This window comes from Lagopus leucura, unplaced genomic scaffold, assembly GCF_019238085.1.
Source record: "Lagopus leucura isolate 7727_CA_CO unplaced genomic scaffold, USGS_WTPT01 Super-Scaffold_100017, whole genome shotgun sequence".
NCBI lineage: Eukaryota > Metazoa > Chordata > Aves > Galliformes > Phasianidae > Lagopus > Lagopus leucura.
In genome coordinates, this window is record NW_024962271.1 from 10128861 (window position 1) to 10154228 (window position 25368).

Below are 25368 nucleotides of genomic sequence, written 5' to 3' on the forward strand. Positions count from 1 at the left end.
TTTAACTATTAACATAGGCATGCCTTTTTTTTGGTCAGCGTACTAATTCTAAAAGAATATTTCCAGACAAAATGAGATAATAAAATTACATGATCTCAAGTCTTATTTACATCAAACTGTTCAGTTGGAATGAATGCAAATGCTATGAGTTGGTCTATTCAGAGATGATTAAGATTTAATCTTAAGACACTAAGATTAATTTTGTTTATAATGCGTGTGTTCATCTCTTCATTGATTAGGTTAATTTGAGTTGAATGAAGGTATTGATCAAGAAGAACATTCTACCTTAATTCTAATTAGTGTTGTGTAAGTAGTCCCTATTTATGACCATTTACGTCTCCATACAGGAGATGGCACAACATAAATTTGCTAAGATGGATTTTCTTATGAAATTTCTGGTTTCTTTCCAACTTCACTCAGTGGAGAACTGAATGTGCATTTTTGATCTGGACTTCCCTTGAGCAAGAACTTAGTTTTAAGACTTTTGAAATATTTTAGCTAAGAATTGAGCTCAGTCAGTGTTCTAGGAGAGGGGAAAAGGGAAGGATAAGAAGCAGGAAGTATCAAAGCCTGTTGCCTATTCAGCTTGTGGTACTCAGATGTGACAAATTGACTGCGATTTGCACTTTCCAGGCCAGACTATCACTTCACTGGGTTTTGTTTGCATGTCCTGTTGGTGAGCTGCTGCTTCCATTTAGCACTTTCTCTAAAATGTTCTTATTTAAAAAATGCCAGTTTCCCATCTGCTGTTCTCAGATCAGACTTTGTAATTCTGTCACCTACTTATATCTTTTAGAGAAAAATAGTTGTCTACAATGTTTTCTATTTTGAGTGTTTTAGGATTATCTGCTTAGATTTCTTTACTAGGACTTATAAGAATTGGGTAATTAACTCCAGTTTCATTGCTATTGCCATTTTAAGGCTAACTTAATGATAAAGGAAATTTTATTTTCAACGCTCCTTGTTGCCAAATAGATCTGGATAGGAATCCCTATTGTGGTGAAGTAATTGATGGTTACGTACAAAATGCTTTAATGTATGAACAGCTGACCACAGTTTATCACCATCCATGACTCCTGGATGTTTTAGGGACTGATTTTAGTGATTTGCCCCTCTGAGTTTATGTAATGCTGACCCACAATGCCTATTTTGTTAATGCTTTATTTCATTTAATACAATCTTCTGACAGCACTGATTTATAAAAATGTCGACGGTGTGTTCTTTGCGGCATAGCAGGTGTTGAGCTAATTTTGTTTTAACTTCTTTGGTAGGTTCTCCACCTTTCTGAAGAATCGTGATGTCCTACTTCTTAGGTAATAAGTTATTATAAGTTATTTGACAAACTTGATGATAATCTCTGATTTGGCATAACAAGCACGTGGAACTGTAATTTCTTGGTCCCACAGTGGTCATCTAGTTTATGCTATGTTGGATTATATGTCAAAATTGTCTTCATGCCATCCGTTTGAGTTAATACGTTCTGTGCTACTTTACTGTAGTTCCTGGTGTCTAAAGATTCATTCTTCACATTAGTTTGCAGTATTTCCTTTCTTTGAAGGTGCTGTTAACTTAATTTCTTAATTAGAATAATGAGAACTGACAGTAAGAAGGCAGAATAATGAAGTCACTTACAGAATTTGAACAAAAATCTTATTCTGCATAGATAAGAATATTTTGTACTTAAGTGAGAACCGCAAGAACTTATTTTTCTGTTAAATCTTTTTTGCTTTGATAAAAGTGGAAAAACTGAACTTTTCATGGCCAGTTTCACTCTGAAATGAATATATTGTAAAGTAAGCAGATACGATTATTGCTTTTTGTCCATTTGGTGGATGAAATACAGGATCCTACTTCATAAGAGTAATGTCAGAATATGAGCTATTTTAAGGACTCTTGGGCTACCGAGGCTGCATCCAGCCTTATTAGACTGGTAACATTTGAAGTGCTGTACTGAAATCTCTTGACCATCATTAGGCTGTAATTAGTTGTAGTATTCTTGCCGCAGTGTGTGTGGATCATTGCCAATACTTCTCAGTATCTATTATACTTCATAATTTTCCATTTTATTTTTGACTGAGCTGGGGACAATCCTTAGGGCTCTCAATTCTGTGCTGTTGTTTCAGTTACAGTTATAAAAGATGTTCCATTTACCATTGCAGCCTTTAGGCACTATCTCTAAGTACAGATATTAACAACAAATTTAATCTTTAAAGCCAATGTTTTATTAGAAATATGAACTTAAAAGCACTTTACTAGAACTTTAGTCTTAATTTTAAATTCTTGACAGACCTGTAAGATCCATCATAGGGTTGCATCGTAGAAGGCTGAGAGAACTGGCTGATGTCACTGAGAAGCTAATGGCTGAGTTGCGTTTTGGGGGAGGTTGGAGACTGAGGGAAGTTGGATTGCATTTTCTAGAGGAGATGGGGGAGTCTTTGCCTTGGGAAGTCTTCAAATCTAATGTTAAACTAAGCCCTAAGCAACCTGGTCAGAATTTGGTGGTTATCCTGTTTTGAGCAGGAATTTGGGCTTAGATGGTGTGCAAAAAGTTCCTCCAATGTGGATGATTCCAAGAGATTGGAGTTCTACATTAGAAATGTCTGTGGATGAAGTTTAGTTTTAATTTTCCCTTACTCTAAAGGCAGTAAATGTTTCTTCTTGTAACTTTTGTCATAATGAAAAATTGCGAGCAAAACATGGGATTGCTGGAACGTTGTCTCAATTTTGATTTATCTGTCAGTTTGAGACTTGTTTTTTATTCTTACCGTTTCACTTCGGCAAATAAACATAGTGCTGTCTCTGATTTCTGCTGTTTATAAAAGCTCTATTTTTCAGATACCTAATTGTAGAGTAGATAGAAAAAACAAGCAGGGAAGGAAACTGGAAGGAATAACTAGAGAATGAATACTGAGTAACTGCAAATTCAATAAAGCAGTCCCTCTTCTTACTTTGTGGAACAGGACTAAAACATAATCCATCAGCAGTCTGCTGACAAGACAATTGTGAAAACTCAGTCACTGAAGTTTTGACATTCAGAACAAAAGTCTAAAGACACTCGATGTTGTGGTTTCCGTATGCCAGCTGGGGATGTGACAGGCTCCTACAATATGCATTTTAGACATGGAATAAGTTTACTTTGCTACGGTTCTTGCTGACAATATAAATTTGCCCAGTGTAATGTATGAACTATCAGAGTTTCGTCTGTAAACTGTCAGGAGATTTTCAGGCAGGGGTGGTAATGGCGATGGCAGTGAAGAAAATCTGTGTTGGAAACTTCAGGATCTTGATTAATCTGCTTTCTTCTAATTTTGAGAACCTTGGTATTTTTCTTTTATCTGGCCTTGTGGATTAGATGGCTATTTCTCAGAACTTCAAACTATCAATGAAACGTATATATACATGATACACCTCAATTAACCTGTCATCTAATTGCATTACAGATTCATAGCTGTTACAACATCTTTGTCAATGATATAGATGATGGGATGATGAGTGCACACTCAGCAAGTTTGCTGATGATGCAAGGATGGGTGGTGTGGTTGATAAAGGAGAAGGGAGGGATACCATCCAAGGGGACCTTGATGAACTTGAAGGCTGGGCCCTTGTGAACCTAATGAAGTTCAACATAGCAAAGTGCAAGGCTTCGCACTTGGGTCAAAGTAATCCCAGGCATGCATATAAACCGGGAGAAGAACTCATTGAGAGTAGCCCTGCTGAGAAGGGCTTAAAGGTCCTGGTTGAAGAAAAATTTTGTGAATCAGCAGTATATGCTTGCAACCCAGAAGGCCAATGGTGTCCTAGGTTTTATCAGAAGAGGAATGAACAGCAGGGTGAGAATGGTGATTGTCACCTTCTGTTCTGACCCTGTGAGACCCCAGGTGGAGTACTGCATCCAAATCTGGAGTCCCCAGCATGGGCAGGATGTGGAGCTTTTGAATAGGGTCCAGAGGAGGGCCACAAAGATGGGCCAAGGGCTGGAGCCCCTCTGATGACAGGCTGAGGAAACTGGGCTTACTCAGCCTAGAGAAGAGAAGGTTGTTAGGAGAACTTACTATGGCCTTTCAAGTATTTAAAGGGAGCTCACAAACATGAGGGAAATCAGCGTTTTATATGGGTAAATAGTGATAGGATGAGGAATATGGTTTTAAACTAAAGGAAGGGAAGTCGAATGCCAGGGGGAGCTTTTTACTGAGTGGTGAGGTGCTGGAGACTGCTCAAGAGCTTGTGGATGGCACCATCATTAGAGGTGTTTAAGGCCAGGTTGAATGAGGCCCTGGCCCATCTCTTCTGGTACTTGGTCCAGCAACTGGCACCCCTGTCTGCAGCAGGGGGGTTGGAACTTGATGATCCTTGAGGTCCCTTCCAACCCAGCCATTCTATTGACTCTCGTTTCATCCCGTGATGCTGACAGTTTCTATGTCTGTGTTACAATGTACGACCTCAGGGATTTGTTACCTTTCTGCATTTTGTAAGGTTTCAGTCTTTTTTTGTCTTTTTTTTTTTTTTTTTTTTTAAAACATCTAATCTAAAAACTGTTTTCACAGTATTATTAAATCTTCTTTTGTTTCCTTTTAGGAGATTATCACTGGTGCTTCTGTGCAAAATCTTGCCTGCAGCTATATTTTTATACTGTTCACTAAGCTCTTGTAATTCTTCACATTTCTCCCTTCTGAACATACATTTCATGCTCATTGCAGTACTAAGAAACTCACATACACATCGAACAGTTTGGGGAAAAAATGTGAGAGACAGTGCAAAAATATATATTCCATGAAGTTGAAAGCTATCTTTGCAAAGGAATTTGTTGTTTCAGCTTACTGTGTAGTATTTCTGTGCCTTGTACAAAAGGACATGAAGGACGTGAGAGATATTTCAAGGTAAACCTGCAAAAGATTTAAAATATCAAGAAATATATATTTCATGAGGTTGAAAGCTATCTCTATCTTTGCAAAGGAATTTGATGCTTCAGTTTACTGTGTAGTATTTCTGTATATTGTACAAAATATGTTAAGGATGTGAAATAGATATTTCAAAGTAAATCTGTAGTAGATTCTAAATCATATTAGGAAATGGAGGAAATTTTTCTGTCTGTCAATGTATAGTAGGGCAGACAAACATCTCCACTGTTTGTTTCTCAATTAAATGCTCAGTTTGTACATTTAGCTTGTTAGCTGCATAAATGCAAAGTAGTTTTCAGGCACTACTGAAAGGAAAACCCAATGAACTTATTGCAAGTTCACTGTGTTTAAAGGGTGATTTTTAAGCAATAGTCAGAAAAGTTCCTGAGAAAAGAGAATATTTAAGATATTGCAGTGTTGCTGTTCTATATTGGAGCACTTAAGTGAATTCAAGCATGGTGTGAAAATTTATTTATACACTGTGTATCCTTAAATCTTTATCTTCTTAATCCTTGGAGTCTTGTTAAATGTATTCAAAATCCTTGCAGCTTCCCCCACTATTTTGCTGTTTCAATGCTCTTGGTCATTTTGTTGCTGTTGTTTTCTCTTCTCCTGTCATCCCATCTTAGTCACTTACTCACAGATCTGTGAAGATGACAAAGTAGTTCAAAGAGCAGAGAAACATGGAGATTTGTATCCTACATATGCACCTCTTCTCTTGATTATTTTAACTTTTTACTACTAGATTACTGTGAGCGCTTCTAAAAACATAGACAACAAGGATGTTTCTGCAGCACGTTTTGAAGAATTGTATCCGGATGGCTTTAATGTAGACGGATAAATATTAATATACTAACAAGGAGTCAATTTTCATTATACATACATAGGAACCCAGTTTGCACTTGTACATAATCATACATCCCCCTCACCCTTCTCCCTTGCCTCAAAAAAAAAAAAAAACCTCAAGGATTTTCTAAATCTTTGAAGGCTATATGCTATGACCGAATGCAATCCCCAGATCTGTTTAGTACAGCAGCACATGGTAAGTGGAGGCTTATTTTGGAAGAAGTTTTGGAAGGTCTGTGGGTAATACCTTTGAGTTATCAAGCACTGCTGTGTGTCAGTTCCTTAGGATATGCTTCATATGAGTGCTTAAGTTCCTGATTAACTCAAATCAATCACCTAGGCAGGTTGAAACAGCAGTTATCAGAACCCGTTATCAAGAACTTCTGTTTACAGAAGCCATATCAGACAAATTCTAGGAGAACTCTCTTTATGAAGTTTGTTTTAAATCTCTTGTTACTAATGGACAGATTTAAAGTTCCTTTATTATAATAGATTTCATAAGCAAGAAACTTCTTACATGTTAATGACTGTTCTAGCAACTTAAGCACCAGCTGCTATGACACAATTGCTTTGGACACTGGTTATTAAAATAACAACCTTTTCTTCAGAGTTCTCTTTTGTTTTTGGAAAGCCAGAACCGTGTAACTTTCTATAGATGTACAAACTCCTTAATCTCTGAAAACTCTCATAGGAAACAACTCTGAATCGAGAAAAAGGCAACTGTCAGAACTTTCCTTATTCTCATTGGGCATTTGCACTCCAATTGTGTAGCACTTCATTCAGATATTTTAATAGGTTGAGAGAAACTACATGGAGGACTTTGGAGCATCAGCTCAAATTTGCAGGGTGTTGGTGTTCATGCCAGAATCTCAGTTTGCTTTGTGTTATTTGCTCTTTCGAGTCATGTTAATATTTTTTTTCTGTCTTATCAGTAAAATGAAGCAGAAATAGAGAAATTATTTCCTGTGATAAAGCAAATACTGTATACAGTGTCAAACTTTATGAAGAAGTTCGATGTGAATTCAAAAGCTTGAATTAATTTCTGAATTTAATCAGTGTGTGAGACTTGTATTGATATATTATTGAAGATGACCTTAAATGCAGAAATGGTAAAGTAAATGTCAGTATTGTTGGCTTCTGTGAAGGTCTGTTAAATGTGTTTGGGGGTGTGCATTAATTCTAGTTAGAGATGTGACTATCCCAATGAATGTAAAGCATAAAAAAAGAGCAGTGCAGCAAAAGTCGCATACCCTTTTCTTCTTCAGATTGTCTCGTGTGCCTGTAGGTAATGTTGGCTGATATTTTGAGAACACTAAAAGTTGAGGAGGAAGTGCTCAATCATGTGATACCCTGGAAGTGACTGACTAATATACTTTGTCACAGATGACAGATGTGTAACTGGATATGATTTTACATAAAAGCATTTTTCCCCACTTAACCTAATTGCCTTACAAGCGGACAAGAAAATCCTGTTTACTCTCCTAGAGAGAGATTTCCTGTGATGTTTGAGGCAGTGATTCTGCTTGTGGTCCAGAAAAGAACTAAAAACCTGAAAATCTTATTGTTTGATTCATGAGATTCTTCCTAAACACTATTAGTTTCCTAATTGGTAGCTCCAGTAACCATGGAGGTGGTTGGTGAATGTGGTGTCATCTTAGTTTCATTAAGACATTGTCAATAGCATGCTAATAGGCTTATTATTTTGGGCATACTTGTTAGCTGATTGCAGCAGATTTCAGAGACCCTTATCTGGAGGCAGACTACATGTGTATGCCTTCCTGAAGAAGGTGCATCATGCATCTTCCCAAGTACTACAATTCCTGGATAAAGCTGGATAAATCCTCTGTCAGGATTCTGTCAGTTCTGCCATCAAATTGATGGAATTGAGCTTCCAGTGAACCTACTGCGTCTCAGTGAAGCATCAAGGCTCAAATATTTCATATTCATGTCGTATTGTTATATACTTAATAATTCTAGAGTGTAAGGACTCTTCAGGTATGTGGTTCTATTTCTTGATTTTGTCAGTTGTGTAGTGAAAGCAGGGAAGAGTGGTGTGAAACAGGAAAACTATAGGTGCAGTTACAGATCTGATTGACAGTATTGACATTTCAAATTTAAATGTTTGCATTGTGACTGGACTATTGTTTTGTGAGTCTCTGCTGAGTACTGCTACCTTGTGGATTTGTTGAGGAACTTGAAATAGCTCAGGACAATTGTTAGCACTGCTGGGGTTCATTTAAGTTAGTACCATTTCATGCAGGAAGATTCTGCTAGTCAAAAAGAAACAACTTGGGTGGCTCCGACTTCATTAAAACTCCCCAAATGGTTTGAGTGTCACATCTAAATTTCAGTGCTAATGCTTTGCTAGGAACAACAGGGGGAGTAGGTTACCATTTGCCTGTAGCATGAAAACCTCCCTCTGCCAAACCATTGTTTTGTTATATTAAAAAACATGGTTCCTGCTGTGTCTTTTTATGCCAAACGTTCCCTGTGGTTGGGCATGCAGGCTGTAACTACCTTCTGACAATTGCATCAGAGCAAATGAGCTGTGACACTGCTTGCCTGTTTTTAAATAAGCTCAATGTTGTCCATCTAATGAAGTGCTAAAGCATACTGTGCCTGTGGGAAATGCAGGCATTGCATGAAGAGTAGTTAGGAAGAAGTTTTGTTTTCAAACAAACAAAGCAAGTATGTGTTCTCAGTGTTGCTGTAAGCAGCTGCTGTTTAACTTGAGCAAATCCCAAGTTGCTGATTTTTAGTTAGAATGGATGGCACTGATAATTCTGAGGAATTATGTATTGACTGTGTTAAATTTGTTAACCATACTTAAGGAACACTTCTGGAAACGTTACCTTCTCATACAACGAGTTCCAAGCTTATGTTTCTTAGCTTTGCAACAGGAGCTTTTGCAACTGGCTGTGCCACTATTAGTCTGACAGAAGACTTAAGGAGTATGTGAAGGTTTGAAAGTACCGCAATTTGAAGTAAATGCACTTTGTTTTATTTAACCCACTTGAGTGAATCCTAAACAGTTACCTATTTTGTTCTCAGCAAATAAGTGTTGGACCTCTTGACAGATACTTGGATTTTGTCTGAAACTCTTCACTGTTATTAAGTGAGAAATGTCAAAATGTGTCTAAATTCCACATAAAACTTTCCTTTCACTTCTGTTTAATATATGATTAACTTTCATAGAGCTCATGTTCACTGAGCATGAACAGAAGCCTATGCATGGTGCAGTTATTTCAGTTTTAATTTGTTCATTGCATGTGAAATGATAGTCACTGAAAAACTGGCAGGGATTAGTCCTGTAAAGCCAGTGCTTTATTCAGGTAGGTGCTATTTCCTATTGTTCTTCAAATGGCACAATCTATTGTGGAAAAAATCATAGCCCTTCAATTTTCCTGTGTTCTAATTTGAGGGAGATTGGTGCGTAGCCTAGGAAGTAAAATCAAATGTAGTTGGTGTTGGCATTGCCATTGTTGGCTACATGACAAGTCTTACAGATAGCATTTGTCAGTTTTCCACCTTGGTTTTTTGGCGTATGAAAGTGTGGCTTCCTCTGATTAAGGTATTTTTGCAATAAAAACCATTTATACACACTTCAGACTTTTTATTGGATCTCATCTACCTGTATGGGAAAATCACAGCTTCTGAGACTTAAGCATTTTATCTTCTTCAGTTTATTCAGTGTTCTTTCCAGCTTGAACAACTTCAAAAGGTGCAAAAAGATTTCACTTTATATCTTACTATCTCACATATATAATATCTCACTTTAGTTATTTTATTGTTCTAGTCTTGCCCAAAGACAAAGACACAGAGTATGATCTGCCATGTGAGTTCATAATAAATCAAGTATTCTTGTTTATTTATGTAACATCCCCTTCAGTGCCATCATAATGGAAAGAAAAATACCAAAGATTCCACTCAAAACAATTGTAAGAAGATGTAAATTTGTTTCATTTTTACATCTAAGTGACAGTGTTTATTGCAAGAGCTTTTTAAACTTTTTAATGCATCTTCCATGGCTTTTATAAATAGTTCTATCAGTGTAACTTTAAAGGAAGAAATCTCAAGAGGTAGAGAAGGTATTTAGAAGATGAAAGCTTAATTCACAGAATTCTTGTTTCAAACGCATTTAATAGTCAGACCCACAAATCTCACAGTAAATTCTCCTGTTAAGGAGTTAAAAAGTTAAATTAATACATTTTTGCACTTAGAAATAGGAATTGTTCTAGTCTGAAAGGGATGAAATTATGTTTTATGTTCTCAGCAATCTTGTAAATTAACTTTCTCCTTTCAGTTGCAAAGGAATTGGTGTGTTTTGTTTTGTTTTACTGCCTGTATAAAGACACATGCATAGCATTATTTTATTTGCTACAGGCATGTTTGAATTATAATATTCAGGCCAAAATGTAATAGTGTGAGTGCCAGTAGTACTAGCACAATGGGTTTATAACTGAACATTCTGAGAAAGGCTAAGATGAGGAAAGGGAACACAATAGAGAAAGTAATTGCTAAACAATTCCAGGAGATACAAAGCTGAGGAAGAAAAAATAAAGCAGTATAAGCAAAAAATACAAGTAATAATAAATTTTGATTTGGAATCTGTATGAGACTTACTGACACTTGATGTCAAGCATTCCAGTGAAAGGATAAAAAAAACCTTGTGCAAAAAAAAAAAAAAAAAAAATTGCTGCTGTTACATTGAGTGCACTGGGGAAAAGAGCTCTGTAGGTAATGGTAGTTGTAAATTTTAAATCCTGCTAGGTCTTTAAGTAATGTTCTGTTATTTCACTAAGAAACGAGTTCTCCATTTCTGACCATGCTACTTTAATTCCTATGAGGACCTTGGAAGTGTCAGTTTTGAGTGGCTGGAAGTTGGGACTGACTTTTTATTGGTAAACAGTAATGCTGCTTGGGTATTTTCCACAAGTATTTGCTGCAGTGACAATTCTGGCTGAGTGATGTATTTTCTTAATTTCAGGTCATCTGACTTCAATTAACAGAATAATAGCTGTTAACAATTTCAAGCTTTCCTTGAAAAGAAAAGTTTGGATTTCAGTTACCACATATTAGCTGAGAATGAGAAATAAGGCTATCAAATACTACTGTTCTAGTAACATTTGTTATTGAGTTACTGCATCAGTTAAAATAATCTAGCTAGAGATTTGGCAATAATACAATAATGTGCATCCTTTGGAGAGATTTGATCTACTGTTGTAGGAATAAATGAATATGAATGTGATCCAGTAATACTCTAAAGTTCCAGTGCTTTTTTTCAAATTCTACTTTCTGAGCTGAAAATAAGCATCTTGTCTGCAAGAAGTTGCAGTATTCCAAGTGAACTATTTAGGATATTTAGGTTTCAGGAGTCCTTAGTAAAAGTGGCAGCCTATGTAGATGAAAAGCATATTCATATTAAATTAAAGCCAGTAAGTCTTTACAGCTTTTTCTAGGAGACTGCTTTTTCCCAGGTTGTGGCTTTTTGGTTAAGCCTGATCTGGAACCTGTTTTAAGGAGAGAGTTAAGCCACTTCTTTGTTCTACTTGTTCTGGAACAGCTTCACACCAGTCCAGCTACTGAAGGATGAAGATTTTCCATGGAGATTAGTGATTCCAGGTGGCTGTTGCAGATATTGTAAATTTCTATAGCTGCAGGTTAGTCCAGCTGCACTTGCAAGCAAATTGCAGGAGCGTTAGTTGTACAGCTGCACTGATTGTGGACCTCCTAGGGAGTGCTGCGATCGTCTACGTCCTGGAGAAACATGTGGTGTGTTTTTTTGTTGTTCTGTGCCTTTGTTTTTCTTTATTGTATGGTTTTGTTGTGATTATAAATCATGAAGCCAGTACAGTGCAGTGAGTTTACTTCTTAAAGTAGTGTTTGAAATATTTTTCAGTGTTACTGTATTTTAAAGTTACAAAGTAACATCAGGAAAAAAAAATAGAAACATTTTCTCTCCCATCTTGATATGGTATCATTCACCATGCCTCAAATAGAAACAGGAGAAGCATTCAGCTATGTTCATGCAGGCTTTCAGCATATATCTTTATTTGGTGGTCAAGATGTTAACGTCTTGAAGAAAAATAATTGGTGTGGATGGTACAGTTGTTTTTAGCAGTGCACTGCATAGGCAAAGCTCAATGCATTTGACACAATTTTCCACAGAAGAAGAAAGTGAATTTGACTATTTGTATTCTAGCTGAAGCTTACAGTATTTTCAAAAGCCAACCAGTTGTTTTAGAAGCAGGGAGGGAGGGCATGGTGAGTTCATTCTTTTCACACGCTGTGATCTAACTGATTTATTTTGGTTTGTAACACTGCTTACAAATGCATATTCACTTTCTCCTATGATTTTCCCTGTCAGATTTGCAAATGGAAATTCTGTTGTTGTTCTGTTATCTCATACACTGAGATAGGAGATAGTGTAGGAACTCTAATGAGTTTACAAGCAACTGTTGTGCTTTGCAGTGTAGGCAATGAACTTTAGTACAGTTGAGATATTTTTGCTTCATCAAGCTTTAAAAAAAATAATCTTACGAGTGTTATCTTCCAATAGTTCATAATCCTGGAAGTATCAAAGAGGACTTGCATGGTCATGTTTCTGAAAGATGCCTAAGCAAGGTGTTCTTGGGCAATCCAGCAGTGAAGAGGAAGGAGGGATCTTTGAACTAATAATTTGGTGAATGCCTTGAAGATAATGTTGCCCAGGATCTCAGCCACTGGAGTCTCGTGATCTGCTTTATGAAGGAATGTTCTTTTAGCAGTTAGTTCATATTGCTACTTTTTTTATCAAGATCATAGGGATTTAAGTAAACAGTGCTGTTTCTTACCAAGATGCGTCCTCAGAACCTGTTGTTTTTTCTCTTTTTTACTTCCACGGCTCCAGACACTTGTAGTGCAGGTGTCCAACTCAACAGCTGTACCATCTCCAACACTGCTACTGATTCGCTACTTTTTATTTGATACTCCTCAAAATCATAGTTCTTGCAAATAGAACTCTTGTTCTTTTGCAGTCTATTTTACAGATTTCTTTCCTATTTTTTTCTGTATTTTCTGAGTTTTCTCTGCTAGTCTCTCACCACATTCTTCTTTGTCTGTGTCTATCATTTTCCAGCTGTATTGTGAAAAGAAAGGAAGATTTAAACCTTTATAAACCTCTGTATCATATTCTAAATGTCTAGGCTGAAAATTTATGCTGTAGAACATTGATGCAGGGAAGTCCTTAGAATTTGAACTTATGCATTTTGGATCTTGGCTTTATCACAAAGAAGCTCTGCTCTACTTGTCTGTAGAGTATTTACTGATTACCTAGTGCTGGAGAATAGAGTATGGAAAGAGATGTCTCATTATTTCATAAGGCTCCTTTGAAAATGAAGCACTGTGTAGTGGAATGCTTGTTTTCTCAAACTAGATTCTACCAAATATCTTAGCAGTAAGGAGAGCTTTGCCTTCCAATAATCCCATAAGCAGAATCCTGACTTAATATGGCTTGTTATATAGGCTAAGGGAAAGAGATAAAAGAATAAATTGTTAAGATCAAGAGATCTTGCTTGACTATTTGTAATATCAACACACTTAAGTTTGAAATACAGCTCCCTGGTAGTATTCTAATGTTTTCCACTTTTGTGTAGGATTTCAAAGCTGAATGTTTAGATTAGATCCAAAAACATACAGAGCTGTGCATTAGGTGACTTTTCTGCCAGTAGGGATGATTGGTGAGGATAGCGTAGGCAGATTTGAACTATCTTTGTGAGACTGAAAACAGTAACCAAGCCATTCTATAGGCAACAGTGATGTGGGTTTGTATTGTTTGAAACTATCCTCAGGCTACTCCTTATTGCACCTCCTTAATAGAAAAAGGGAGATTGGGGAATCAGCTCCTCTAAATTGTTTGCCTTTTTATTGTTTCTACCTTTTCCAGATGATCCTCCTGCTGCTGCCTGAAGGTAGGCAGGTTCCTGAGATATGTAGCAACTTTACAGAGGTCAGAAGATTTCAAAACCAAATAATTTTAACAAGAGAGCTAGCTCATAATATGTAATTTGATTTGAACTGAGGTCAACATTCTTGGGTGCAGAATTGACCCTTCCTTTCAGGGTCGGCCAGTATATTTTGAGTTATGTCATCACATCATTAATTCATCTGAAATGCGTTGTGCTTTAGTGAGACAAGTGATTGTAAGAATTCATCTTGTAATAGTGTGCAGTGCATAGAGATTCTCTGATCTTACTTCTTGAATAAGGGCCAAGTATTTGTGTAAGTATTGCTCCTTGAAGTTAAACTGCTGAGAATCTGGATTTTATACTTTTTTTTTTTACCTAAGAGTGATGAACATGGGTTCTATATATGTGCTTGTATGCTTATCAAGGAAGAGTCTGAAAATAACCTTCCTCTTTGCCTGACCTTTTTGTTTTGCCAGTGAAGTGCAAGTTTTTTTTTAATTATAATTTTTTTAATTCCATGGAACATAAAAAATAGTATTTGTGATTCCCAGGTGTAGAAACACCTAATTTGTTAGGTTATTAAATAGGAAGGCTGTATCTTAAGATGTAACTTCTAGTCTGAGCCACCTAGGATGAGATGGAATGCCTTGCCTTATGGCTGTCACTAATATTACTATTTAAAACAAAACCCCAAGACCAAAACAGAACGAAAAAAGAACAGAAGAAGACTTCTGCCTTTTCCTTACTTTTTTCTGTACTCATGCTTGTTTGTAGGCACTGGGAAATATGGATAAACAAGGTGAGACCTGAGTTACAATCTGTCATTGCGGAAGACTTTCTGCAGTTATTCTGGCTGTTGGTTGTTACTTTTTCTTCATCAAGTTCTTTCATTTAAAAGTAGAAAAAGAACAATAAAAAGGAAACCCTTAAAACCTATTAAAATAAATAAAAATCTCTCATAAACCTCCCATTGCAGTAGATGGTGAATGGGAAGAAAAAATTACTGTTGAGCACAAGACAAGTCATGGGAATGGATGAGGTTTTTCTTGGCTTTCATGACAAAAGCTCTAGACCACATTTGTGGACATTATTTTGTTGTTTTTGTTTTGGATGAGGATCCTGAAAGCAGGTACATGGCTTTGTCAAACACTCAGGGTAGAATGAACTCCTTCAAATAAAGGAAGTATGAAGTTTTGGAGGTGGAACACAAGAAATACATAAGGAGGCTGTCTTTCTGGAGTTCTGAGATTAAATGTCAAAATCCACATCATGTGCTTTGGTGAAGGAGCCAGGACATTAAGGGTTTTTTCCTAGCAGGACTTTGACATGCTCATTTTGTTTTTATTCATTTGCTCCTAAATAAACTTAAATCTGCGTGGATGCAAGAAAAAAACAGATCTCTCAGAGGACTCCTTTGCAGACTGAATGCTGAGGCTAGGAAAAGCAAGCACTTGAAGGCGTCCCAGGCATCTCTTTCCAGTTTTCTTCTCCAAATGGCATGGAGCTGTGGAGCTGCCACTTGAACATAATGAATAGGGGTAAATCAAGTAATAGAGCTGTCTGCATCCACAGCCATATGGTTCTTATTCCCACAGGCTTGGCAACATCAATCAAATGTGAGTTAGAGAGACACGTTATACCTCTGTTGCATATCAGATAGATATTCAGGCATTACTAAATGTAAGTTGGTTTTAGAAGCTTGAAATGAGACAAAAGCATGGTAACAATGTAACTAGAAATTATTTGCTGTCCTTGATTAAGTGTATGTAACACAACCTGCCTCAGCTTCTCTCGCAGTACAAGTCAAAGGTTTGATTCTGGGGTGACTGAAAAAAAAAGGTATCAATAGCCAAATTAGCTGGAAAGAGATTCATAGTCTTCTAGCTTATGTTCTCATGCATATCTGGTGGACAAAGCTATCTTAGAAGAAATTTGTCTGACCACTGAATCATTTTCCTTTTGGAAGGTTGTGCAGAGGAAGTATAGGTGTGTAATGCTGCTGCTTCTACCTTACTCAAGAATGGCAGGCAGTCGGTATTTAGGTGACAGTGTGATGCAGCTGCCCTCGTTATACTGAAATACTTGAATCTTGTCTGTTGTTTTTTGTTTTTTTTTTTTTAGGAGATTAAAAACAGGTAGTTCATAATCTGAAAACATATATAGGGATTCTCCTGTATTTAACTATGACTTCCTGATGTAAAACTGTGTCTCTGCTACCAGATTACTGCTGTATTAGATTCAATAAAACCTTTAATGGGAATTCAGTTTACCAGCAGTTGCAAATTGTACTGATATACGTGAAATGTTTTAGTGAAAGGTCACCTGAATTTTGTCTCTGAGCACCACATCTAAATGGATTTTAAACACGATCAGGGGTGGTGACTCAACCACCTCCCTGGGGAGAAGTTTTTCTTGATATCCAACCTAAACTTGAGTCTATGAGCGTTAGAGGCTTGTGCTCCCCCAGTCATTCATTCTGGGAGGCTCCAAACTGGCAAAATAAAAATTTTTGGTGGCCTAGCTAAGATTTGGGTACCAGATTGCCTGTTTTTGTTGTTGCTTAGTCTTTAGTCAGGTATCACACATGCTAGCCTCAAAGCTAGCCCCAAAATTGATATTTTATCATCTGCTACATAGATGTGGAATTACTATACCTATAATGTTGGGGTAGAATTTAGCTCCCAGTCATAGTTTGTCCATAGTTTGTTTGTTTGTCCAGCTTTATAAAAAGGAAGAGTCTCCATTTTGTGTGTTTCAAGTGAATAACTTTTATTTTCTATAATGCGCTCTACTTAATTCTCTACAGTAGTAAGAAGGGTATTGTATGCAGTTTCTATGCAAAAAAGACTTAGTGTCCTCATTTAATATTCCTCCTCTTGCTGTTATTTGTCCTTGCTCTTGGTTTTTGGCTGTTTACAATCTGACATTTTCTTCTGCTCCCAAAATGTAGTCTTAAAATAAACTAGTGATATGCAAAGGTCTCTTGGAGCCAAAAACGTATATACTTTTAGACATGGTAACAGCAGACAAAGTTGCTAAATTTACATCTTTGTTCTCCTGGAATGGTTAAAAAGTAGGGTTGCATTTAGATAATGTATAAAATATTTGCATTTCAATTCCCATGAAAAATGCAAGGGAAGGTTACAGCTAGTAAGAAAATACTGGAATAATATATTAGCACCCAAACTATTCATTTATATGTTAGGTGATTTATTTATTGGTGTGTTCTTTGTTTTATCTGTTTGCTTTACTGTTGATTCGGTTTAGGTCATAACATTATTTCTTGATTTCTTGCAGGCGCAATTCCATTCTCAGTGCCCAGTCCCACAAAGTATCACTTCAGTCAAGGTCTGTGTTATTCAATTTTGTACAAATTACAGTAGATTTCGGGCAAGTAGCCATGAGTTATGATCTGAATTCAGAGTGTTATTACCCGAATACTAATGGAAAATTTCACATGATGTATTCTGTTTTCCCACACAGTAAATGTAAATTTACAAGGTAAATTCATAGTAAAATGAAATCTGAGCCCTAAGGAATATTTACTCTGAATGCAGAATACTTATCTACTAGTTAGTTCAGATAAATGTTACTTCTATACTGATATATGTGATATATACATCTAGCTCTGTCAGTGAATATGTGACTTTATGTACTTATGATTACAGATGTATGTGTACGTATGTATGTTCACACCACTGCATCTCCATTTGGGTTTCAGATTAGGTTATGGGCAGTAATTCAAAACTGCAGTGGTTGAACTTTGTTCTCTAAACAAACAAAAGACTCCTGAACCCAGGAAAGCATGGAGATAGGATATTACAAGCATTCATAAATAAAATGGCTTGTTCCTGTTTTTTTTTTTTTTAACCTATTTTACCTTTTATAAAGTATATTTGCATTTTATTTATGAAGAAGTAAATGCTTTCTCTGAGGTGATTATTGAGACAGCTGGTATTGCTCCCAGTGCCAAATCCAGAGCTTGCTTTTCAGACTGGAATGCTGATAATTGCATGCGAGGAAACCCCAATCCTCTTTTTTAAATTGTTGACTGTGGAGCTTAACAGGATGCATTTATGAAGATTTCTCTTTAAAAATGAGAATTCATTCTTTCTTTTCCGTATCAGGAAGAGATTTGTATGTCATTTTGAGTTGAAGGTTAGGCTTTTTTTTACCCCAGAACTAATTGTTACATTACTTCCTCTTTGCTTCCTCTTTGTCAATTATTTAATGTCTTCTTTTTTTCTGTAGGCTTCTTAAATCTTCTGATTAAACTAGGAAATGATTCTTTTTATATACTGAAGTCAATCAAGGAACAATTTGTCATGAGAAAATGAAAAAGCTGGAATCATGTTGTTAGGACTTCATTGAGTTTATATAAAAAAACTCTTGCTAACTCCATTTTAAACTACCTCAGTAGTTAAATAATTCCAGAAACTTGATCAAGAAAATTATTTTGTAAAAATAATCTCAGTGCTTACAATGTTAAGACCCTTAAAATCTGAGAATTCAATGTAAAGATGAAGGGCTTCGATATATTTTTACTTGCTGTAATATAAATGAGGAAAAAATTAGGAACAAAATCAAGTTTTATGCTGCCATTCTTATTAGCTCATAAAAGATCTGTGACATCTCAGACTTGAAAATATGAAGAGTTTCATTTTTTTTTTTGTCTAGACCTGGGTGAACTAGTCTAGAAATAATAAAATAAAACAACAAAGAAATTGCACACAAAAAAGAAATACCCGAGTTGTTTTGCAAAGAAAAGAGCAGAGTAGAAAATTAAATACTTCAGCCATAGGTTTTTTGCCTTGCAGTGGTCACTGAGTTCTTTTTCATGGTTCTGAGTGTTCTGTTTCCTCTAACCAGAGCAACATCTAGTGGCTGGAAGATACCCAGCTCTGAAAATAGAGCAGAGTCCTGGTGTTTGGAGGGCAGGAGGCAGAGAGAGAGGCTTTCTGATCAAGCATGGAGTAATTCCATAATGATGGCTGTAGGACTGCTATAATTCAGTTAAATGCTACAGTACATAATATTTTCTGCTGAATGATCTTATGTGTATTTGATTGCAAACTCCAGAGGAAGTCTTAAGCTCAATATCTCAGCATCTGAAGAAACACAATATGCAGCTTGATATGAGTAATATTAGAAATCAAGATATAAAGTTGCATGTGATATGATACTGTGGATTTTTGTAGGGCAGATTTTGGCCCATGGAGGTACGGTTGACAGTTCCTTGAGAGGCAGTTCTAAGGGGCAGAGGGTCCAGAAAGGTTGAGCACTATTACAGAATCATAGAAACACCAAGGTTGGAAAAGACCTAAAAGATCATCCAGTCCAACTGTTCACCTATTCCCAATAGCTCCCACTAAACCATGTCCCTCAACACAACATAAGATTGTATGAATAAGATGTAGGCACAGAAACACACTGTCCCTGTGTGCTGAGAGATGAGCCAGTGCAGAGAGCCCATCCTGGCTGAACAGAGTTTTTTCTGCAACTCTGGAAGAAAAAGAGTTTATGACCTTTCGAAGAAGGACAAAGATGTCCTGTGGCTAAGCAGGGAGGCAGGAAGCAGAATGAGGCCAGGAAAAGTGGTTAGCAACCTACCAATTATTCATCTGTATACCCACAGATCTGTTGGACTAGGTGGGTTCTATCCAGGAGTTGTGGCAATGCTTGCCAAGCTGCTCAGAGTAATTTTTCAGCAGTCCTGGCTATCTGGGAGGTCCCATTTGACTGGAGGCTGGCAAATGTGATAATGTTCATACAGGAAGGGTGGGAAGGAGGAGCACTGGAGTTACAGACCTGTCAGTCTGGCCTTAGGGCCAGGGAAGGTCTAGCAGCGGATCAGGTTAAGCCATCACATGGCATGCATGGCAGAAGTGGGTGCTCAGACCCAGTCAGCATGGAAATAAGAAAGGCAGGTCCTGCCTGACAAACCTGATCTTCTTCTCTGGTGAGATGACCAGGTTCATGGACTGGGTCTGAAGTTTTACATAAATTTTATGCATTACTTCACATCTGTGTGCTGCTTTTGGCCTTGATGGAATATATGAGAGCTGTTTATAATTCAGAATGGTTATCTCCTTTGTCCTTGGAATGCATTTCTTTTCTCAGTTAAGACTGTTGCAATTCAGTTGCTTACCTGTTTATCTAGACTGCCTATTTGTTTACATTAAAGAGAACCATCTTGCAAGTTCTTATGCTTCAGTTCTGTGCTGGTGTGCAGTCACTATACATCTCCCACCAGCTCACAAAGATGTAGGCAGTTCCACTGGGGGAAGAGCTAGAAAATGACACTTGTACCCTGTTCTTGTTTGTTTTTTTTTTTATCTGGTATGACGTAGCCTTATCTGCTTGAGGTTGTAGATAGTCCTGTAGATTTTTGTGAAACAATTCACAAGAGTAAAATGCCTGCAAGACCGTTTCAGTCTGTTTTTATCTTGGAACTTCTAGCATTTTTGCAGGATAAATGGCTAAGAATAGATTTTTAATATAACTTTTCTGAGTTCTTTTGAAAAAACCTTCCCAATGTCATGGTGGGAACTGCTGAGTTGAGAAAGTTTAACCTCATTTCAGTACTGAAACTGGAAATGAGTTCTGTCCTCTTTGAATTGATTCCCGTTGTGTATATACAGATACAGGTGTTGGCGATTCTGAAAATCTAGCCACACACAAAATATATCAAATCAAGACTTTTGAAGCTGTGTTTGATTCCCTTTTTAAAATAAGTTTGCTAATGAGGTGTAGTGTACCATGCTGACTACTGATAAGCAAGAAGCAGATGTATATTTTTCTTCTTTAGTCCAACTGTGACTTGTCAAGGGCTCTGTGAAATTAGCTCTTTGATTCTGAAAGTTTGCCCAATTACAGTTATGTGTAGCATAAAGCAGGAACCTCTTATTTAGAATTCTTTTGAGGAAATTTACATTTGGAGTAGTGGAACTATGGCTCTTGATCTACACTTAATTAATGCTGACAATGTTACATTCATTCAGCCAGATCTAAGCACAGAAATATGTAATTTTTATGCCAATTAGTCCAGTCAAGTGAGGTTAGCTAATGAAAGAGTATATTTAACTCAGGAAGAAATTGACTATTTGTTTTAAATAATTTTTTTAAATTCCAGCCCGTCTCATCATTGTTGAACATACCATACTGATCTACACCTGGGAAGGTGCTACATGGTGGTGTGAAGATTTACATGTTTGAAATCTTGGGGCAAACAGAAATAAGATAACAATCTGTGTTGTAAATTGATGGGAGCAAGTGATTTTAGTGGCTGGTGGCTGGGCAGCTTTGTTTTACTGTTGGTGCTAGCAGAGGAGAGGTCTGGTGAGCTCTGTGAAAAGTAAGAATGTGGAGTAGGTGTAGCTGCCAAATTTGATTGTGAGCAGAGGGAAGCAGCATTACAAGACTGATTGGAAGAGGCTGGGAAGTTTTTTTTGGCTGTGTTAGTGTTTTGTCATGAGCAATTGTCTCATTTACCTTCTGAGAATCTCTACGTTCAGGATTGAAGTGGGAAGATGAAAGGGTGGAGAATGATAATCTGTGGGAAAGCTGAAGGTTCTATATGCTGGGTATTTGGGTTTGGGGTTAAGTAAATCTAGCCTGTGATAGACAAAAACTAAAGTGGAGAATCAGTCTGATCATTTTTACATAAATTAGTAGAGAAATCTATCTGTCATTTAAGTGGGGCTTGAATCTAGAAATGGCAGATGCTGTAGTATTATTTTCATGTGGTGTGTATGTGCTCTGGTCACACAGGTTGGTGTGCGTGCAACAGACCACTAGCGTTTATGTTTACCTTTAGCAGGTAGTGATTTGTAATGGAGGAGTATTCTATTTCTTGAGTTTGTATTTTATCATTCAATTTGTAGCTATGATAGAAAACTACTGTGTAAGTTGTACGTAGCACATCTTTCAGATGGTTGGTAGGAGAAGAAAACCAGAAATAAAGCTACACTTTAAAACTGTAGTGAATTAAAACAATAGTGCTGGCTTCTGAGAGCAAATACTTGTGTAAAAAGATTGCCTCTGTTCCCTTACCACAGCCTAGAGACAAAATTAGAAAAAGATACAGCTTAATTAAGGAAATAAAATGAAACCTAGCTGCTCCATGCATGCTATTTCCTGTTTGGTATCAAGCAACAGAAATTCACTTTAATAGTATCTATGTTAAACTATAGGCAATGCCAACTTAATGAATATGAGTTGTTTTCTGGAGATGGATATATATAGTATTTTCTTCCCCCTAATGAAAAGCCGTGCTCTGTTTTGTCCTGCAGTACTAAATGTTAGATGATTTGGAGTTTTCAGCAGAGGGATCTCCATGATCTGAAGCAGGCTGTTCCACCTATATCTGCCGAGCCTCAGAACTTGAAAAGGGCCTGAAGAGCCCTGAGGAAAGATGAGCAAAAGTCAGGAGAACTGTAATCATGGTTCTGTTTATATGAAATTTATAGAGTGTACAGCTGCTTGAAGGAAATACAGTTGGAGGCTTTGCTGATCTCTGTGTCAGTTAGGTTGGATAAAAATTCTGTAAATAGAACAGAAACCTCAGGAAGGTTTTGCTAAACATTGTCTTGTTGTGTGCTCTTGTGCTAGCTGCTCAGATTGTGATTGATGCTGAGCAGCTATTGGGGCTGTCTGGCACTTCTTGTATCCCTAGCGTAAAAGAAGCAGGACAGATATTGGCACTTGAAGTGTTAAGTGATTTGGAACAATTAGCAGTGAATTTCAGTTTGATTAAACAATTTCTGCATTTAGGTAGCTTGTGTAGTATGATTTTGATCACAGGGAAGTTTAAGAACGGTGTTACATGAGTTATGACATGTATTGCAACACTACAGTAACACCTTTCAGTCTGATTACAGTGTGGGATTGTAAGCAATGTTCATTTAGAATTTGATTTGAAGCAATGTCTTCCCAAACTCAGCTACCAGCAAGTTAGAAGAAAGTGGTTTCATTATAAACAGGCCTGTTACTCCATTCATCTCCTTATAAAGCTAATTTGGATAAGAATAGAGGCCATGAAGTAGAGCATTTCAATTCAATTTAGTACTTCTTATCAGAAAATAAGCTGACTTGAAAACCCAAAAATAAAAACAAAGAATTCAGAAAACATTCTTTCAAGTACTTGCCAGATCTGATCAGCTATACAGTTACCTAAAGGAACTACATTGTATCTGAAGGATGAAGAATTAGACTTCAGAGAGGTGAAAATGCAAGATAGTAGGGCCAAAGTACTAAGTTATCTTTAACTATTTGTTGGAGTGATCAAATCTTTGCTATGCATTTTAGTACAGTATTTTCATTCTATTTCAAATTTTTCTGTGCTCAAATACTTATGGAATTTTAATAGGAAAAATAACCTGGTTTCCCAATGACTAGCTATTAACACTTAAGGAATCATTACTATTCTCAAGAAATAGCTGTCTTTTTCTCAAGTGTTAGCTTCCTGCAAGCAATCTCAGCTAATTAATCCTTGCTGCACTTCCGAGAATGGCTGCATTTACCCGTCTGATTAATGTTTCTGCAAGGATAGTATATTATGAAGGTAGGTTTATAAAGGTCATAATACGGGCAACAGTAACTTTGACAACAAAGTGAGCAAGGTATTCCAAGCATGCATAACAATATGAGAGATGACACTGATAGTCTTGTGAAAATGAAGTGGGTACTAGCAGTTACTAGGTAAGACTTCAAAAGGGGGGGAGGAGAGGGGAGAGGCGAGAACCTGGCATTCATTAATTTCTTCTGTGTTTAGATGCCATTACTCTCAGTTCCGAATGTAGGTGCATGTACACACCTTGAAACTATTGAAATGGAAGGCCAGAGGTTGTGTAAGTTTACCCTTTCAGTAAGTCTAGCATGGAAGAAGAGTGATTATCAGTTACAATGTGGAGAAAAAGCATGTTGGAGAATGCTTAGCATAAAATAACAGCTCAGTAACCCAGTGTGTTGTGGTACATGGTGACATAATTCTTAAAGCAGGGAGATTTCTTGAAACTGGCCCACCCATCCATAGTGAAATAATATTAATATTTCTACTATTAAAAAAAATTGATATTTCATATATTTTGAAATAGCTTTTGTAGTAGTTCTCAAAATCTTGTTCATTGTGGATGCCAAGGCAAATGCTAATGAGGTTTGCATTTAGTTTCCAGCTTTGCTTCAGATTGTATAAACTTGAGGTATACTCCTGACAAAGTCACTTGGAAAGCAGAAACAGACCAACTGTTATGAGTGCTAGTACTTTTTCCCAGCCTTGGTTTTGCTTCGGTTGTTTATAGCTTGCAGTCTTCACCTTAAAGCCATATAATGAAGTTTGGATCTCAGCTGAAGTAGCATTGGAAAAAACTGAGCTTAGATAATGGGAATTAGAGCTTCTATAACAGTACTGCAAATTAAAGTGTACACAAACACTTGTTTTTATTAATCCTTTGGGAAAAACGTGAATTGGTGATCATAAAAACTGTCATTATTGGACTGGATACATTCTTGAGGAATAAGAGTTTGCAACAAGAAAGCAAGAACATTAAGAACAGTGTAAGAAACTGTACAGATTTCCGAGGTGCCCACCAGGATTGTACCAGAAGTTGCTTCTGCTAGTCAAAACTGTGCTAACTCCATTTCTAATGGAGACTTGTCTGCAGAAAATGTAACATGGAATGATGTTTTAAGTAGTTATTCATAGTAGACACTGTGCACAGGAGCAGGGTCTGTGCTGGCAGTCCTGTGACTGAATATCTATACTTTTATTTTTCTTACAGATAAAATGTAACTGGCCTGAGCACAAGGTCGTGTCATCATGCCACATCTGTCATTTGGAGTGTGAGAGGAATGTACCATATTATGGTATGTGAAATTTGCTTGTTCTGCTTGCTTTCTGCAAGTTGTACATTGAAGATGTTAATAAGTGCTCCTTAAAATTAAAATGGGATTATAATAAAGGTGGTATTTGAAATTCTGCTGAAAGCTGCTCAGGTTTGTGATCTTTAGGTAAGTAGTTTTAATACAAAAGTGGAACTGAGGCAGTTATTTCCCCTCTTGTAGGATGATGTACAAAATAAAATTAATATACAGCAAACTGTCAATAGCTTATAGGCTGTTTCAGAACTGACAGTTTAGAAATGTCCATGACACTTCACAATGTTTTTTTAATCGATTAAAGATTCTGAAATCTGATTTAACCTGCGATGTTTGTTCAACTGCAAATGGACAAACGGATATCAACGTGCTAGGATAACATTTTCATTATTTGCTGAGTAGGCAACATTATTTTCAGTTTGTGGAAAATTAAAGATGACACTTCTAAATCTCCTATCCTATAGATTGTTTACATGGCATAATGAAATGTTGCATTGTGATACCAGATCTGATTATGTGCACTGACATCCTATGCTAATGCTGCCATATTTACGTACTGTTTAACATACATTAGTAATCTGTTTCCTGGTATCATTCATTAACATATATGGGCTGCCCTAGATGCAGTGCTGTGTTTTTTCCTTAAGGTAACATTTTTACAGTTGTTGTATGCCATTTTAGTGCATTATGTACTGTGGTTCTTGACAGAATAAAATCATAGTTTCCAGATAATGTTCTGCAGTTCTAGACACAGTTGAGAAATAATTGTATTATGTGGAACAAGAAAACAAAGAAATGCGGAC

The 25368-nt window shown here is 36.8% G+C and overlaps 1 long non-coding RNA gene across 1 annotated transcript; it reads left to right on the forward strand.

The window, feature by feature from the left end:
* Positions 1-1274: 1274 nt before the first annotated feature.
* LOC122183170 lies at positions 1275-24718 on the forward strand. The gene is made up of 3 exons (XR_006180125.1): positions 1275-1313; positions 16988-17038; positions 24469-24718. It is a non-coding gene; the product is annotated as an uncharacterized LOC122183170 (long non-coding RNA).
* The last annotated feature ends 650 nt before the right edge of the window (positions 24719-25368 follow it).